We start from the raw sequence: 19,418 nt of genomic DNA, 5'->3' as shown, positions 1-19,418 counted from the left end.
AAGAGGGCTTTTTTCTTAGTTGGAGGTGCATGGTATGTAATATGTGTCTCAGTAAATAAAAGCCTGTGAGTAAAGACTAGGCTCCACCTGGCTATCCAAGTTTTGATAGACATCACTCCTAAATTTGCCTTTCGCTTGTTTCAACCCGTCCTGATACAAGGATTTAGTTTGAAGTCACTTTTCAGATCAATCTCTCCTTCAACATTTGTGATATTTTACAGCTCTATGAGCTCACCTTTCAGTCGCCATCTTTCAAGCCTGAAAATCCAAAGTTTTACCAGCTTTTCCTCCTAACTCAGGCCCTTGACTCAAGGGAGTAGTCTTAGGGCTCTGCTCTGAATTGCTTTCAAGGCTTGAATGTTTCCATGTGTCCTCGGTGATCAAAATTAAATGCTGTACTCAAGGTGGAGTACTTGGCACTTCATTTGTATTCAGTACACACTGGTAAATGGTACCATCAAAATTTATTATAAAACTGGGAAATTGCAAGAGACCCAAGCAAGATCCACAGTAAACATGCTTTAGTGCAGACTCAATATGAATAGAATCAATATCTGTGCAACATATCATAAAGCCAGCTTACACAATTGCTCCATACAAATGTAAATAGCAGTGGCAGTATTTTCTTTTTTTACACGAGCAACTTTACATTTCTGAGTGTGCATTCCAGCTTTTAAGATGTACATCATGCTATAATTACACTGAGGACAGATTTCTATAATTATTTTAAAATGGACGCCATTTCAGGGTTCTTTATCTTTTCTTCAGTTTCTATGTCAGAACAGGCTAAGTGGTTTTAAAAAGAAACTACTACCTAAATAAGTAACTGCATGAGATCCAAGTGCAATAAATACTAAATTCTACAGACTCCGATGCACTTTTGGAGCAGGTTTTAATTTATTATATGTAGTTCAAAACATAGGCTGTGTAGCTTCTTCTTTCTCCTTTTCCAGCCTCTTTTCTTAGCAACATAGGAAGACCGGAACAGGAGTAGGCCATTCAGCCCCTCGAGCCTGTCCCGCCATACAATGAGATCATGGCTGATCCGCGGCCTAACTCCATATACCTGCCTTTGGCCCATATCCCTTAATATCTTTGCTTAACAAAAATCTATCTATCTCAGATTTAAAATTAACAACTGTTCTAGCTTCAACTGCTGTTTATGGGAGAGAGTTCCAAACCTCTACCACCCTTTGCGTGAAGGAGTGCTTCCTAACATCTCTCCTGAACGGTCTGGTCCTAATTTTTAGACTATGCCCCCTAGTTTTAGAATCTCCAACTTCACTGTCTCCTTTCTTCATTGAGTGTCATTTTCAACTTTGAAGCCTGGGAGATAACCTGAGGAGAGGATCACAGGTTTTAGAATCCGTCTGGTTTCCATCCCAATGTTGTCAATGGAATGAAAATTGAGTGGTTCGACAATGGGCAGCCAATCCACTCCAGCAGGTTATTGCCCAGGCTGGCCTCACTTCGCCTCAGTATGCATCCTTCCCCAATCACCCCCTTCCCCACCCCTCTATCCCAGCCAGACAACATTCCTAAGGCCAAAGAGCACCAAGCTGCATCAGGACACCCGTTTGGCATCCTATTCGCCTTTTAGGGCTCAAAATCGCAGCGACCTCTTTGCCCTCAGAATGGCCGGTTGCATGGCCAGCACACTCTGGCAGTCAGCCATTTAAAATCGATCCCTTTCTGCAGGGAAATTCAAATACACAGTCCGAATGGAAGATGGCTAAACTCTCTTTACAGCACAGCCTGCTAAGAAGTATCAATTATCCAGCTGTAGCTCAGCTAAAACTGGCAAAAACATCCTGAAGACCAGACACTGAATATTAGGACTGTTATTCCAACTCAAAACTTTCAGCTGTGACGTCCTTTGATATCAATAATATAAGAAATATAACTTGTGAGTGGTCTTACACATTTCATTACTACATCATTAACAATGACTGTATTTGTCAATTAATACCAGTAATAAAATTCCAGACACAAAGATTTCTGAAAACAGTTTACTTACAGTCTTGTTACTGCTGCTGATAAAATCTCTTTGTGATGCCATAAACCTTGAAGTTTCAGTAAATTCCACCAGCATCACCTTTGAATTATGCTAATCCACTGCATTGTTGAGACGTGTACATATAGCAAAGGGTAGCTACCTGTCATTTCCTCTATCATAGTGCATGTCTTGGGCCACAGGTGCCTGTGCTGTAAAAATTTATACAATGGTAAATTTATTGTTGTTTCACTTCGAAGGCTCAAAAATAAATGTCATGCAGTTTACTCTGATCGCACATTGGAGTAAAAGCTTCTGACCTTGGTGCAGATTAAAGCCACAAAGTGGAAAATTCACATCAGCCCTGATGTGAATCTACCACAGAATCAACCAAAGAGCAATGTCAGCATGGGCTGGGCCCACTAAGTTAATATCTCCTGGGGCACAAAGTCCTCAGTGCAAACCCTGGGGAGAGTTACATTCATCTTGGGTCAATCTGCCGTGACCTTTGTATAATCCCTGTGAGGCTGAAAGTATAAATGGTTCAGAGGACACAGACTTTCATCTAGAGATATTAATGAGCACATCTTGCAATTCCCTTTATTACTAATCACAACCAAGGATGTTCCTCTGGTAATGACAGAAGTAGAAGCCCATTGCTTTTAGCACTGGCTTTCTTCTTTATATCTGAGGTTACTTGGCCATTATTTCATTGACGAGTACATTCATTAAGAAACATGATAAAAAGGTCTTTGCAGGAAATACAGAAGGATTTGATTTTGAACACTTATTTAATAACAATGTAAGCAAAGCTTTAAAATAATTCCCCAGATGGAAGCAACTGGATCATATATTATCAACAGTATTATCAACTCTGGTGACGTATGTGCCTACATAGTGAGCGTGATTCAGTTCAGCACAAGTACACAAAGCCTGGAGTTTCAGTCCATGTATAGTCTTAGTTCTTAAAAGTTGTGCTTACAGATTCTGTTCTGCAATAAAATCAAAAATTTCAATTTAAAACATTTTTAGAGAAACAATTATTTTCTGCTTCCCCCAACTCTATCCACCATCACCAATCATCCCATCCATCAGCCTCCCCAACCTCCAAATCCCCCAATGTTATACTTGGTAAGTACACTGCCCTGGAGAGGAGAAAAAACATGTTCAAAAAGGTATTTCCTGAAACATATCCATGTCTTTCAGAATCTCTATCAACGTCTCAATAAAAGGTTTGCTTAAGATGCTGCATGTTGAGCTCCATAAGGAAACTGTCAGTGTAGAAGCTTTGGAAATTTCATATGCCAGTAAGGTGGAGTGAGCACAAGGGCCTCATAAATCCCCATTTTAATGTTTTGATGTTGTGAAATCATTTCCACACAAAAGCAGCTTGAGATGGCCCTGGTGCCAGTGCTGGTTTCATAGATAATGACCTGTATCCTTGGTAACAGTGGACTAAACCATTGACCTGCAGAAAGAGAACATCTGTAATAGTAATAAGCCCAGAATATTAGAATTTATGAGAATGGATTGAACACTTGGAGAGAGTTCCACCAGCTCTTAATAACAGGTCTGAAATGAGGATTTAATTAAGAAAAGATACACAATGTGTACTACCAATACCAAAATGTGTCAAATGAGACTAACAGATGATTTATTTCAGTTTTATTTTGGGAAGGACAGAGAAAATAGTTGTTAGAACACCTGGAGTTAGCTCCATTTGCCACAAAAGCAATGGGTGCATATCCTCCATCAGAATTTCAGTTTAATATCTCACTGATAGTCACTTATTAAAGCACTGCTTGGTGATTTGTTTAGCATTCAGTCAAAGTCCCTCAGCGGGACCTGAAACCCACACTCCATCCATAGGTTTCCCAGGGACCCCCACTTCGAAATCTTTGTAGTCCACTGCCAAAAGGCTCAACCAATTTCATGACTGGCATTTTAAGGGTTAAAGGAAATCGTGCTGTGTTTCAGTGTACAACATGCAAAAGGAACCCACTTCATTTGATTATGTACTTTTTAACAGGACAATGGGAGAAACTGAGTCTAGTCTAGACTGTTTACACATCTATAAATCATGTAGAACTTGAGCTAGCCCTTTGTAAGTTACTCTGTATCTGCTCTGTATTTAAAAAGCGCATCAAAAGCCTACAGTCAGAGACCGGAGACAGAGCGAGAGAGAGAGAGGAGCACGGCAGGAGTGGAGGATAAAAAAGTGCGGCAAAAGCACAGAGTCAGAGACTGGAGACAGAGACAGAGCGAGAAATTGAGGAGCACAGGAGGAGCGGAGAGAGAGAGAGGAGCAGGGCGGGAGCAGAGAGAGAGAGAGGAGCAGGGCGGGAGCAGAGAGAGAGAGAGGAACAGGGCGGGAGCAGAGAGAGAGAGAGGAGCAGGGCGGGAGCAGAGAGAGAGAGAGAGGAGCAGGGCGGGAGCAGAGAGAGAGAGAGGAGCAGGGCGGGAGCAGAGAGAGAGAGGAGCAGGGCGGGAGCAGAGAGAGAGAGGGGAACACGGCGGGAGCGGAGAGAGAGAGGGGAACACGGCGGGAGCGGAGAGAGAGAGAGGAACATGGCGGGAGCGGAGAGAGGAGCATGGCGGGAGTGGAGAGAGAGAGGGGAGCACGGAAGGAGCGGAGAGAGAGAGAGAAGCATGGCGGGAGCGGAGAGAGAGAGAGGAGCACGGCGGGAGCGGAGAGAGAGAGAGGAGCACGGCGGGAGCGGAGAGAGAGAGAGGAGCACGGCGGGAGCGGAGAGAGAGGAGCACGGCGGGAGCGGAGAGAGAGGAGCACGGCGGGAGCGGAGAGAGAGGAGCACGGCGGGAGCGGAGAGAGAGGAGCACGGCGGGAGCGGAGAGAGAGGAGCACGGCAGGAGCGGAGAGAGAGAGAGGAGCAGGGCAGGAGCAGAGAGAGAGGAGCATGGCGGGAGCGGAAAGAGAGAGAGGAGCATGGCGGGAGCGGAAAGAGAGAGTGGAGCACGGCGGGAGCAGAGAGAGAGAGAGGAACATGGCGGGAGTGGAGAGAGAGAGAGGAGCACGGCGGGAGCAGAGAGAGAGAGAGAAGCATGGCGGGAGCGGAGAGAGAGAGAGGAACATGGCGGGAGCGGAGAGAGAGAGAGGAACATGGCGGGAGCGGAGAGAGAGAGAGGAACATGGCGGGAGCGGAGAGAGAGAGAGGAGCAGGGCGGGAGCAGAGAGAGAGAGAGGAACATGGCGGCAGCGGAGAGAGAGAGAGGAGCAGGGCAGGAGCGGAGAGAGAGGAGCACGGCAGGAGCGGAGAGAGAGAGAGGAGCAGGGCGGCAGCAGAGAGAGAGAGAGGAACACGGCAGGAGCGGAGAGAGAGAGAGGAGCAGGGCAGGAGCAGAGAGAGAGGAGCATGGCGGGAGCGGAAAGAGAGAGTGGAGCACGGCGGGAGCAGAGAGAGAGAGAGGAACATGGCGGGAGTGGAGAGAGAGAGAGGAGCACGGCGGGAGCAGAGAGAGAGAGAGAAGCATGGCGGGAGCGGAGAGAGAGAGAGGAACATGGCGGGAGCGGAGAGAGAGAGAGGGACATGGCGGGAGCGGAGAGAGAGAGAGGGACATGGCGGGAGCGGAGAGAGAGAGAGGAACATGGCGGGAGCGGAGAGAGAGAGAGGAGCAGGGCGGGAGCAGAGAGAGAGAGAGGAACATGGCGGGAGCGGAGAGAGAGAGAGGAACATGGCGGGAGCGGAGAGAGAGAGAGAGGAACACGGCGTGAGCAGAGAGAGAGAGAGGAGCAGGGCGGGAGCAGAGAGAGAGAGAGGAGCAGGGCGGCAGCAGAGAGAGAGAGAGGAACAGGGCGGGAGCAGAGAGAGAGAGAGGAGCAGGGCGGGAGCAGAGAGAGAGAGAGAGGAGCAGGGCGGGAGCAGAGAGAGAGAGGAGCAGGGCGGGAGCAGAGAGAGAGAGGAGCAGGGCGGGAGCGGAGAGAGAGAGGGGAACACGGTGGGAGCGGAGAGAGAGAGGGGAACACGGTGGGAGCGGAGAGAGAGAGGGGAACATGGCGGGAGCGGAGAGAGAGAGAGGAACATGGCGGGAGCGGAGAGAGAGAGAGGAGCATGGCGGGAGTGGAGAGAGCAGCATGGCGGGAGTGGAGAGAGAGAGGGGAGCACGGAAGGAGCGGAGAGAGAGAGAGAAGAATGGCGGGAGCGGAGAGAGAGAGAGGAGCATGGCGGGAGCGGAGAGAGAGAGAGGAGCATGGCGGGAGCAGAGAGAGAGAGAGGAGCACGGCGGGAGCGGAGAGAGAGGAGCACGGCGGGAGCGGAGAGAGAGGAGCACGGCGGGAGCGGAGAGAGAGGAGCACGGCGGGAGCGGAGAGAGAGAGAGGAGCACGGCGGGAGCGGAGAGAGAGAGAGGAGCACAGCAGGAGCGGAGAGAGAGAGAGGAACATGGCGGGAGCGGAGAGAGAGAGAGGAACATGGCGGGAGCGGAGAGAGAGAGAGGAGTATGGCGGGAGTGGAGAGAGAGAGAGGAGCATGGCGGGAGTGGAGAGAGAGAGAGGAGCATGGCGGGAGTGGAGAGAGAGAGAGGAGCATGGCGGGAGTGGAGAGAGAGAGAGGAGCACGGCAGGAGCGGAGAGAGAGAGAGGAACACGGCGGGAGCGGAGAGAGAGAGAGGAACATGGCGGGAGCGGAGAGAGAGAGAGGAGTATGGAGGGAGTGGAGAGAGAGAGAGGAGCACGGCAGGAGCGGAGAGAGAGAGAGGAGCATGGCGGGAGCGGAGAGAGAGAGAGGAGCATGGCGGGAGTGGAGAGAGAGAGAGAGGAGCACGGCAGGGGCGGAGAGAGAGAGAGGAACATGGCGGGAGCGGAGAGAGAGAGAGGAACATGGCGGGAGCGGAGAGAGAGAGAGGAACACGGCGGGAGCGGAGAGAGAGAGAGGAGCAGGGCGGGAGCAGAGAGAGAGAGGAACATGGCGGGAGCGGAGAGAGAGAGGAACACGGCGTGAGCAGAGAGAGAGAGAGGAGCAGGGCGGGAGCAGAGAGAGAGAGAGGAACAGGGCGGGAGCAGAGAGAGAGAGAGGAGCAGGGCGGGAGCAGAGAGAGAGAGAGAGGAGCAGGGCGGGAGCGGAGAGAGAGAGGGGAACACGGCGGGAGCGGAGAGAGAGAGAGGAACATGGCGGGAGTGGAGAGAGAGAGAGGAGCACGGTAGGAGCGGAGAGAGAGAGAGGGGAGCACGGCAGGAGCGGAGAGAGAGAGGGGAGCACGGCAGGAGCGGAGAGAGAGAGAGGGGAGCACGGCAGGAGCGGAGAGAGAGAGGGGAGCACGGCAGGAGCGGAGAGAGAGAGAGGAACATGGCGGGAGTGGAGAGAGAGAGAGGAGCACGGTAGGAGCGGAGAGAGAGAGGAGTATGGCAGGAGCGGAGAGAGAGAGAGGAGCACGGCAGGAGCGGAGAGAGAGAGAAGAGCACGGCAGGAGCGGAGAGAGAGAGAGGAGCATGGCGGGAGCGGAGAGAGAGAGAGGAGCATGGCGGGAGCGGAAAGAGGGAGAGAGGAGCACGGCGTGAGCGGAGAGAGAGAGAGGAACATGGCGGGAGTGGAGAGAGAGAGAGGAGCACGGCAGGAGTGGAGAGAGAGAGGAGCACGGCGGGAGCGGAGAGAGAGAGGAGCATGGCGGGAGCGGAGAGAGAGAGGAGCATGGCGGGAGCGGAAAGAGAGAGAGAGGAGCACGGCAGGAGTGGAGAGAGAGAGAGGAACATGGCGGGAGCGGAAAGAGAGAGAGAGGAGCACGGCAGGAGTGGAGAGAGAGAGAGGAGCACAGCAGGAGCAGCAGGAGTGGAGCAGGGAAAAATCGAAAAGTGACATCGGAGTGACGTCACAATCAACAGTGAGAGCAGGGAAACAGAGGGCCGCCGGGGTGAGTATACAGCTAAGCTTTTAATTTAATTTAATTTAAATCAAACATAGCATCAAACATCACAGGCAAGCTGGTAGGTGATTGGTTTGGGAAGAAGCTACCTGTTTGGTGAATATCTGGTATGTGATTAAGGTCCATTCTAATCCTAACGTTTAAAATAGTAAAGGAACTAGTGGTAAGTTTAATAAAATATATAAGAAAGGAAAATAAAATAAATAATTGAATAAAATAATTAAGTAGTTAATTAAAACATATTAAGGATGGCAGGACCGGTGATGTGTCATGGCTATAGCATATGGGAGCTCCTGGATGCCAGTGTGATCCAGAGCAAACACGTCTACAGTAAGTGTTTGTGGCTCGAAGAGCTTTGGCTCAGCGTCATAGAACTAGAGGCCGAACTGCAGACACTGCGACACATCAGCGAGGGGGAAAGTTACCTGGACATTTTGTACCAGGAGGCACTCACACCCCTTAGGATAGGGTCTCCTGATTTGGTCCATGGTCAGGGACAGGAGAGTATGGCTGCAGCTGAGGCAGGTAAGGGCACCCAGAGGGCAGGAGTGCAGGAGCCTCAGCCTTTGCGATTGTCCAACAGGTTTGAGGTTCTTTCAGCTTGTTTGGATCAGAGTGGGGGCTGGGGGGTGCATGAACAAACTGACCATGGCACCATGGTACAAGAAGCCATTCAAGTGGAGGGAGAAAAAAGGAATGTATTGGTAGTAACGGACAGTATAGATAAGGGGATAGACACTGCTCTCTGCAGCAAAGAGCGAGAGTCCAGATGGCTGTGTTGCCTGCCCGGTGCCAGGGTTCGGGACATCTGCTCAGGGCTGGAGAGAAACTTACAGTGGGAGGGGGAGATTCCAGTTGTCGTGGTCCATGTAGGTACCAACGATATAGGCAGGACAAGGAAAGAGGTTCTGCACAGTCAGTATGAGGAACTAGGCACCAAATTAAGAAGCAGATCCTCAAAGGTAATAATCTCTGGATTATTACCTGAGCCACATACAAATTGGCATAGGGCAAATCAGATTAGAGAAATTAATGCATGGCTTAAAGACTGGTGTGGTAGAGGTGGGTTCCTGTTTGTGGGGCACTGGCACCAGTACTGGGGAAAGTAGTGGCAGTACCGTTAGGATGGTCTGCACCTGAACCATGCTGGGGCCGGTGTTCTAGCAAGCCACATAATTAGGGAAGTGGAGAGGGTTTTAAACTGAATAGTGGGGGCAAGGGATCAAATCTGGGAAGCTATGGTAAATCAAGGAGTAGAGACAAGGCAAGAGAGAAAAGTATTAATATGGGAAATGATAAACAGACTGTGACAGAAAGGGACAAAGCCCACAAATCTAAGAGTAAATTAACAGATAAGGCTCTTCTTCTTCTTCTTTGGCCTCTTTGTATCGAGAGACAATGGGTAAGCGCCTGGAGGTGGTCAGTGGTTTGTGAAGCAGCGCCTGGAGTGGCTATAAAGGCCAATTCTAGAGTGACAGACTCTTCCACAGGTGCTGCAGATAAAATTGGTTGTCGGGGCTGTTACACAGTTGGCTCTCACCTTGTGCTTCTGTCTTTTTTCCTGCTAACTGCTAAGTCTCTTCGACTTGCCACTCTTTAGCCCCGCCTTTATGGCTGTCCACCAGCTCTGGCGATCACTGACAACTGACTCCCACGACTTGTGATCAATGTCACAGGACTTTATGTCGCGTTTGCAGACATCTTTAAAGTGGAGATATGGACGGCCGGTGGGTCTGATACCAGTGACGAGCTTGCTGTACAATGTGTCCTTGGGGATCCTGCCATCTTCCACACGGCTCACATGGCCAAGCCATCTCAAGCACCGCTGGATCAGTAAGGTAGATAAGGCTAGAGGTTACAAAAATAATAAAAGGACAAAACTAAAGGCTCTGTATCTGAATGCACATAGCATTCGAAACAAAACAGATGAACTGAGAGCGCAAATAGAAATAAATAAGTACGATCTGATAGCCATTACAGAGACATGGCTGCAGGACAACTGCCTTTATTAGCCGAGGTATAGAATATAAAAGCAGGGAGGTTATGGTGGAGCTGTATAAAATGCTAGTTAGGCCACAGCTGGAGTACTGTGTACAATTCTGATCGCCACACGATAGGAAGGATGGGATTGCACTGGAGAGGGTGTAGAGAAGATTCACCAGGATGTTGCCTGGACTGGAGCATTTCAGTCATGAAGAGAGACTGGCTAGACTAGGGTTGTTTTCCTTAGAGCCAGAGAAGGCTGAGTGGGGACCTGATTGAGGTATACAAAATTATGAGGGACATAGATAGGTTTGATAGAAAGAAAATGTTTTCCTTAGCAGCAGTGTCAATAACCAGATTTAAGGTAAGGGGCATGAGGTTTAGAGGGGATTTGAGGAAATATTTTTACCCAGAGGGTGGTTGCAATCTGGAACGCACTACCTGAAGGGGTGGTAGAGGCAGGAACCCTCACAACATTTAAGAAGTATTTAGATGGGCACTTGAAACACCATAACATACAAAGCTACGGGCCAAGTGCTGGAAATTGGAATTAGAATAGATAGGCTTGACAGCCAGTGTGGACACAGTGGGCCGAAGGGCCTGTTTCTGTGCTGTATAACTCTATAACTCTATGATGACATAGATTGGGACCTGCATATTGAAGGGTACATGGCACTTAGGAAGGACAGGAAGCAAGGAAAAGGTGGAGATAGCTCTGTTAATTAATGATGGTATTAGCATAATAGAGAGGGATATGCTGTGTTCAGGAGACCAGAACGTAGAAGCAGTTTGGGTAGAGATGAGAAATCATAAAGGCAAGAGGTCACTTGTGGGAGTGGTGTACAGGCCACCTAACATTAACCACACTGTAGGACAGGGTATAAAGGAAGAAATAATGGCAGCTTGTCAGAAAGGTACGGTGATAATTATCAGGGATTTTAAAAATCAGGTGGGCAGAAGTAGCCTAGATGAGGAGTATTTAGAATGTTTTGGAGATAATTTCTTGGAACAATACGTTCTGGAGCCAACCAGAGAGCAGGCTATACTAGACCTGGCATTGTGCAATGAGATAGGATTAATTAATGATCTCATAGTTAAGGCGCCCCTAGTTAGTAGTGATCATAATATGATTGAATTTTACATTCAGTTTGAGGGAGAGAAGAGTGGGTCCAAGACTAGTATTTAAAACTGAAATAAGGGTAATTATGAGGGCATGAAAGCAGAGCTAGCTAAAGTGAACTGGAAAATCAGGTTAAGGGATAGTGCAATAGAGATGCAGTGGCAGACATTTAAGGGGATATTTCAGAATACACAGAACAGATACATTTCAACAAGAAAGAAAAATTCCAAGGGTGGGACCTGCCATCCATGGTTAACTAGCCAGCAACACCCACATTCCATGAATGAATAAAAAAAAATTTCAAAAACAGTTAAAGATAGTATCACACAAAGAAAAAGCTTGTAATTGCGGAAAGATGGGGGGTGGGTCAGAAGATTGGACAGAGTATAAAAAACAGCAAAGAATGACTAAAAGATTGATAAGGAAGGTAAAATTAGAGTACGAGAGAAAGCTATCAAGAAATATAAAGACAGATAGTAAGAATTTCTATAGATAGTTCAAAAAGAAAAGAGTTAACAAAGTGAGCGTTGGTCCTGTAGAAAGTGAGTCTGGGGAATTAATAATGGATAATGAGATGGTAGATGAATTGAACAGATATTTTGCATCGGTCTTCACTATTGAGGATAGAAGTAACATCCCAGTATTAGCTGTAAGTCAGGAAATAGAGGGAGGAAGGAACTCAAGAAAAGGGCTACTGAACAAATTGTTGGATCTGTGGGCTGACAAGTCCCCGGATCCCGATGGACTTCATCCTAGGGTGTTAAAAGAAGTGGCTGGTGAGATAGTTGATGCATTAGTTTTAGTTTTCCAAAATTCCCTAGATTCGGAGAAGGTTCCTTTAGATTGGAAAATAGCCAATGTAACTCCTTTATTCAAAAAGGGAGGGAGACAGAAAGCAGGAAACTACAGGCCAGTTAGCTTAACATCTGTCTGAGGTAAAATGTTAGAAGCTATTATGAAAGACGTTAGAGCAGGTCATTTAGAAAATTTCAAGGTAACCAGGCAGAGTCAGCATGGTTTTGTGAAAGGAAAATCTTTGGAGCTCTTTAAGGGAGTTACATATTCTGTGGATAAAGGGGAACTGGTGGATTTATTGTACTTAGATTTCCAGAAGGCATTTGATAAGGTGCCACATCAAAGATGATTGCAGAAAATAATAGCCCATGGTGTAGGCAGTAACATATTGGCATGGAAAGAAGATTGGCTAGCTAACAGGAAACAGAGAGTAGACATAAATGGGTCATTTACTGGTTGGCAAGATGTAATGAGTGGTGTGCCACAGGGATCTGTGCTGGGGCCTCAACATTTTATAATTTTTATAAATGACTTAGATGAAGGGACTAAAGGTATGGTTGCTACATTTGCTGATGACACAAAGATAGGTAGGAAAGTAATAAAAACAAGAAATGCTGGAAATACTCAACAGGTCACTGGCCTGAAACATTAACTCTGCTTCTGTCTCCACAGATGCTGCCAGATCTGCTGAGTATTTCCAGTGTTTTTTGTTTTTATTTCAGACTTTCCGCATCTGCAGTATTTTGCTTTTATTTTAGGTAGGAAATTAACTTGTTAAGAGGACATAAGGGGGCTGCAAAGGGATATAGATAGGTTATGTGAGTGGGAAAGACCTGGCAAATGGGGTATAATGTGGGAAAGTGTGAAATTGACCACTTTAGCAGGAAGAATAAAAAAGAAGCATATTATCTAAATGGTGAGAGCTTGCAGAGTTCTGAGATGCAGAGGGATCTGGGTGTCCTAGTGCATGAATTGCAAAAGGTTAGTATGTAGGTACAGCAAATAATTAGGAAAGCTAATAGAATGTTATCATTTATTGCAAGGGGAATTGAATTGCAAAAGTAGGGAGGTTATGCTTCGGCTGTATAGGGCATTGGTGAGACCACATCTGGAGTACTGTGTACAGTATTGGTCTCCTTATTTCAAGAAGGATGTAAATGCATTGGAGGCGGTAGAGAGAAGGTTTACTAGACTAATACCTGGAATGGGCGGGCTGTCATACGAGGAAAAATTGGACAGGCTAGGCTTTTATCTGCTGGAATTTAGAAGAGTAAGGGGTGACTTGATTGAAATATATAAGATCCGGAGGGGTCTTGACAGGGTGGATGTGAAAGGATGTTTCCCCTTGTGGGAACAAGGGGTCACTGTTTAAAAATAACGGGTCGTCCATTTAAGACAGAGATGAGGAGAAATTTTTTCTCTAAGAGGGTCGTGAATCTTTGGAATTCTCTTCCTCAAAAGGTGGTGGAGGTAGAGTCTTTGAATATTTTTAAGGCAGAGGTAGATAGATTCTTAATAAGCAAGGGGGTGGAACGTTATTGGGAGTAGGTAGAAATGTGGAGTAATCAGTTCAGCAATGAACTTATTGAATGGCGGAGCAAGCTCGAAAGGCCGAGTGGCCTACTCCTGCTCCTAATTCGTATGTTCATATCTTATGTTGGTATCACAGTCAAGAAAGAAGAAACAGGTTTTTTTCGTCAGCCTAGGAAGTTGTGTTTCACAGTTGTTAATCAACACAGCATTACTGCATGAAGCAAGTCACATGTATATTTATATATATATATATCCACACACACACAAACTAATGCCAGGTGTATGTGAAATATGAATTAGACAAGAGGTGTCAGAAGTAAAGTTTCTGTTAATTAGGATATCCTTTTCTTAAGAACGATTTTAGGCTTTCAGATGTTTATCTTTATGGTTTCATAGCAGTTCCCAAAATAGACATTGGCCTTTACAAACTAGAACCAGTATTTTATTCAAACACCTGTTGTTGTTTTATCCAGTGGACTAATGGTTACCCAACTGCAATACCACTTTCTTTGGATTTGTGGAATGTGAAGTTTAGATCAGAGGTCTTTACAGGTCAAAATAACTGAAATATTTCTGAATAATTATTATACAAGGAAAAGTGAAACATGAATATGACAAATGCTAATCAAGTACAAGTATTGAATACAGCAACACTGCAATGTTCTGTAATGGGGTAATTAACTGCTTCAATAACTTCTGAAATTTTGAGAAATTATTTTGAAAATAACAGTCTCTAGATGAAGAAACTTTTCTTCAATCCTCTTATTTAAGTTTGTGGCCCCAAACTTGCTGAGTTGGGGGAGGGTATAAGTCAACAATTATGCCTTAGTCAGGCCAGGGATTTCTGACAGGCTGCATGTGCATTTGGGTTCTGTTGTGCAACCCCAAGATCAATTATGTTCAGTTTCGGAGAATGCTTACATAACCACCAGCCGGCTGCTCCTATACTCCTATATGCAATGAAAAAGGGCTAATTAATGATCTTGTTGTAAAGGAGCCTTTAGGAAAGCGTGACCATAATATGATAGAATTTTACATTAAGTTTGAAAGTGATGTAGTTCAATCAGAAACTAGGGTCTTAAATTTAAGCAAAGGAAACTATGAAGGTATGAGGGGCAAATTGACCAGGGTGGTTTGGGAAACTCCTTTAAAAGGTATGATGGCAGACAGACAATGGCTAACATTTAAAGAACTAATACATAGTTTACAGTAAAAATACAATCCTTTAATGTACAATAACCCAAGCAAGGAAAGTGTTCCACCTGTGGCTAACAAAAGAAATCAAGGATTGTATGAGAGCAAAGGAAGAGGTGTATAAAGTTGCCCAAAAAAATGGTAAGCCAGAGCATTTGGAGCATTTCAGAATTCTGCAAAGATTAAGGAAGGGAAAATAGAATATGAGAGTTAACTAGCGAGAAACATAAAAATGGACTGTAAAACCTTCTACAGGTATGTAAAAAGGAAAAGATTAGCAAAGACAAATGTGGGTCCATTACTAGCAGAGTCAGCAGAATTTATAGTGGGGTATAAGGAAATGGCAGGGAAAGTAAATAAATATTTTGTATCTGTCTTCACGGAGGAAAATACGGGAAAAAAACAGATATAATGGAGAATCAAGGGACTAGTGTAAACAAGGAACTGCAAGATATTAATATTAGTCAAAAAATAGTACTAGAGAAATTAATAGGACTTAAAGGAGATAAATCCACTGGACCTGATGATCTACATCCCAGAGTGTTGAAAGAGGTGGCTGTAGAGATCATAGATATGTTGATGATAATCTTTCAAAGTTCTATCAACTCTGGAATGGTTCCTGCAGATTTTAAGGTGGAAAATATAACTGCACTATTTAAGAAAAGCGGGAGAAAGAAAACAGGGAACTACAGACCTGTTAGCCTGACATCAGTTACATCAGGGAAAATGCTAGTATCTATAATAAAGGATTTTCTTTTTATTCATTCGTGGGGGAAGTGGGCGTCGATGGCTAGGCCAGCATTTATTGCCCACCTTCTTGAACTGTTGCAGTCCATGTGGGTAGGTACACTTACAGTGCTGCTAGGAAGGGAGTTCCAGGATTTTGACCCAGCGACAGTGAAGGAACGATGATATAGTTCCAAGTCAGAATGGTGTGTGGCTTGGAGGGAAACTTGCAGGTGGTGGTGTTCCCATGCAACTGCTGCCCTTGTCCTTCTAGGCGGTAGAGGTCGCGGGTTTGGAAGGTTCTGTCTGAGGAGCCTTGGTGTGTTGCTGCTGTGCATCTTGTAGATGATACACACTGTTGCCCACTGTGCATCGATGGTGGAGGGAGTGAATGTTTGTGGATAGGGTGCCAATCAAGTGGACTGCTTTGTCCTGGATGGTGTCGAGTTTCTTGAGTGTTGTTGGAGCTGCACCCATCCAGGCAGGTGGAGAGTATTGCATCACACTCCTGACTTGTACCCTGTAGATGGTGGACAGGCTTTGGGGAGTCAGGAGGTGAGTTACTCGCCACAGGATTCAAAGCCTCTGAACTGTTCTTGTAGCCATGGTATTTATATGGCTACTCCAGTTCAGTTTCTGGTCAATGGTAGCCCCTAGGATGTTGATAGTGGGGGATTCAGCGATCGTAATGCCATTGGATGTCAAGGGGAGATGGTCATTGCCTGGCACTTGTGTGGTGCGAATGTTATTTGCCAGTTATCAGCCCAAGCCTGGAAATTGTCCAGGTCTTACTGCATTTCTACATGGACTGCTTCAGTAACCGAGGAGTCACAAATGGTGCTGAACATTGTGCAATCATCAGCGAACAACCCCACTTCTGACCTTATGATTGAAGGAAGGTCATTGATGAAGCAGCTGAAGATGGTTGGGCCTAGGACACCATCCTGAGGAACTCCTGCAGTGATGTCCTGGAGCTCAGATGATTAACCTCCAACAACCACAACCATCTTCCTTTGTGATAGGTATGAGTCCAACCAGGAGACTGTTTTCCTCTGGTTCCCATTGACTCCGGTTTTGCAAAGACTACTTGATGCCATACTCGGTCAAATGCTGTCTTGATGTCAAGGGCAGTCATTCTCACCTCACTTCTTGAGTTCAGCTCTTTTGTCCATGTTTGAACCAAGGCTGTAATGAGGTCAGGTGCTGAGTGGCCCTGGCGGAACCCAAACTGAGCATCACTGAGCAGGTTATGGCTAAGCAAGTGCCGCTTGATGGCACTGCTGACGACACCTTCCATCACTTCACTGATGATCGAGAGAAGACTAATAGGGCGGTAATTGGCTGGGGTGGATTTGTCCTGCTTTTTGTGTACATGACACATCTGGGCAATTTTCCACATTGCCATGTAGATGCCAGTTTCGTAGCTGTACTGGAACAACTTGGCTAGGAGTGCAGCAAGTTCTGGAGCACAGGTCTTCAGTACTATTGCCAGAATATTTTCAGGGCCCAGAGCCTTTGCAGTATCCAGTGCCTTCTGTCCTTTCTTGATATCACACGGAGTGAATCAAATTGGCTGAAGACTGGCATCTGTGATGCTGGGGACTTCAGGATGAGGCCGAGATGGATTATCTACTCGGCGCTTCTGGCTGAAGATTGTTGCAAATGCTTCAGCCTTATCTTTTGCACTCATGTGCTGGGCTGCCCCATCATTGAGGATGGGGATATTGTGGAGCCACATCCTCCTGTTAGTTGTTCAATTGTCCACCACCATTTATGACTGAACGTGGCAGGACTGCAGAGCTTAGATCTGATCCATTGGTTATGGGATCGCTTAGCTCTGTCTATTGCATGCTGTTTATGCTGTTCGGCACACAAGTAGTCCTGGATTGTAGCTTCACTGGGTTGACACTTCATTTTGAGGTATGCCTGGTGCTGCTCCTGGCATGCCCTCCTGCATTCTTCATTGAACCAGGGTTGGTTCCCCGGCTTGATGGTAATGATAGAGTGGGGGATATGCCAGGCCATGAGATTAAAGAGTATAGTTGAATACAATTCTGCTGCTGCTGCTTATGGCCCACAGCGTCTCATGGATGCTCAGTTTTGCATTGCTAGATCTGTTTGAATTCCATCCCATTTATCATGGTGGTAGTGCCACACAACACAATGGAGGGTATCCTCAATTTTCAGACGGGACTTTGTTTCTGCAACGACTGTGCGGTAGTCATTCATCCCAATACTCTCATGGACAGATGCATCTGTGACAGGCAGATTGGTGAGGACAAGGTCAAGTATGTTTTTCCCTCTTGTTGTTTCCCTCACTACCTGCCGCAGATCTAGTCTAGCAACCATGACCTTTAGGACTCGGCCAGCTCGGTCAGTAATGGTGCTACCAAGCCACTCCTGTTGATGGACATTGAAGTCCCCCACCCAGAGTACATTCTGTGCCCTTGCCACCCTCAGTGCTTTCTCCAAGTGGTGTTCAACATGGAGGAGTACTGACTCATCAGCTGATGGGGGGGTGGTAGTTGGTAACCAGCAGGAGGTTTCCTTGTCCATGTTTGACCTGATGCCATGAGAATTCATGGGATCCAGAGTCCACGTTGAGGACTCTCAGGGCAACTCCCTCTCGACTGTATACCACTGTGCCACCACCTCTGCTGCGTCTGTCCTGCCGGTGGGACAGGACATACCGGGGGACGGAGATTGCGGTGTCTGGGACATTGTCTGTAAAATATGATTCTATGAGCTTGACTATGTCAGGCTGGGACAGCTCTCCCAACTTTAGCACAAGCCCCCAGATGTTAATAAGGAGGACTTTGCTGGGTCGACAGGGCTGGGTTTGCCGTTGTCGTTTCTGGTGCGTAGGTCGATGCCGGGTGGTCCGTCAGGTTTCATTCCTTATTGATTTTGTAGTGGTTTGATAAAACTGAGTGGCTTGCTAGGCCATCTCAGAGGGCATTAAGCGTCAAACACATTGCTGTGGGTCTGGTGTCACATGAAGGGCAGACCAGGTAAAGACAGCAGATTTCCTTCCCTAAAGGACATTCGTGAACCAGATGGGTTTTTACAACAATGGACAATGGATTCATGGCTATCATTAGACTAGCTTTTAATTCCAGATTTATTAATTGAATTCAAATTCCATCTTCTGCCATGGTGGGATTCGAACCCATGTCTCCAGAGCAATACCTTGGGTCTTTGGGTTATTACTCAAGTGACAATACCACTGCACCACTTCCTCCCCAAGCCTGTGATACAGGACGCTTAGAAAATAATGGTAGGATTGGGTAGAGTCAACTGGATTTATGAAAGTGAAATCATGTTTAACAAACCTATTGGAGTTTTTTGAGGATGTAACTAGCAGAATAGATAAGGGGGAACCAGTGGATGTAGTATACTTAGATTTTCAGAAAGCTTCTGATAAGGTTCCACACAAGTGGTTCGTAAACAAAATTAGAGCACATGGGATTGGAGGGAATATACTGGCATGGATTGAGAACTGGTTAATGGACAGAAAACAGAGAGTAGAAATAAATTCCGATTGGCAGGTTGTGACTAGTGGTGTACTGCAAGGGTCAGTGCTTGGACCCCAGCTATTCATAATCTATATCAATTATTTGGATGTGGGGATTAAAGGTAATATTTCCAAGTTTGCAGATGACACAAAACTAGGTGGAAGTGAGAGTTGTGAGGATGCAAAGACACTTCAGGGGAATTTGGAGAGGCTAAGTGAGCAGGCAAAAATTTGGCAGATGGAATACAATGTGGAGAAATGTGAGGTTATCCACTTTGGTAGAAAAAACAGAAATACAGAGTATTTCCTAAATGGTGAGAGGCTGGGAAGTGTTGAATTTTTAAGGGATTTGAGTGTCCTTGTTCATGAGTCACTGAAAATTAACATGCAGGTGCAGCAAGCAATTACGAAGGCAAATGGTATGATGGCCTTCATTACAAGAGGATTAGAGTATAGGAGTAAATGTGGCTTACGGCAATTATATAGTGCCTTGGTGAGACCGCACCTGGAGCATTGTGTGCAGTTTCGGTCTACTTACCGAAGAAAAGATATACTTGCCATACAGCGAGTGCAAGAAAAGTTCACCAAACTAATTTTGGGATGGAGGGATTGTCCTATGAGGAAAGATTAAATAGACTGGGCCTTTATTCTCTGGAGTTTAGAACAATGAGAGGTGATCTCATTCA

This window comes from Heterodontus francisci, chromosome 19 (genome assembly GCF_036365525.1).
Source record: "Heterodontus francisci isolate sHetFra1 chromosome 19, sHetFra1.hap1, whole genome shotgun sequence".
Classification (NCBI taxonomy): domain Eukaryota; kingdom Metazoa; phylum Chordata; class Chondrichthyes; order Heterodontiformes; family Heterodontidae; genus Heterodontus; species Heterodontus francisci.
The sequence above is the reverse complement of the archived record's forward strand: the minus strand, read 5'-3'. Positions refer to the sequence as shown.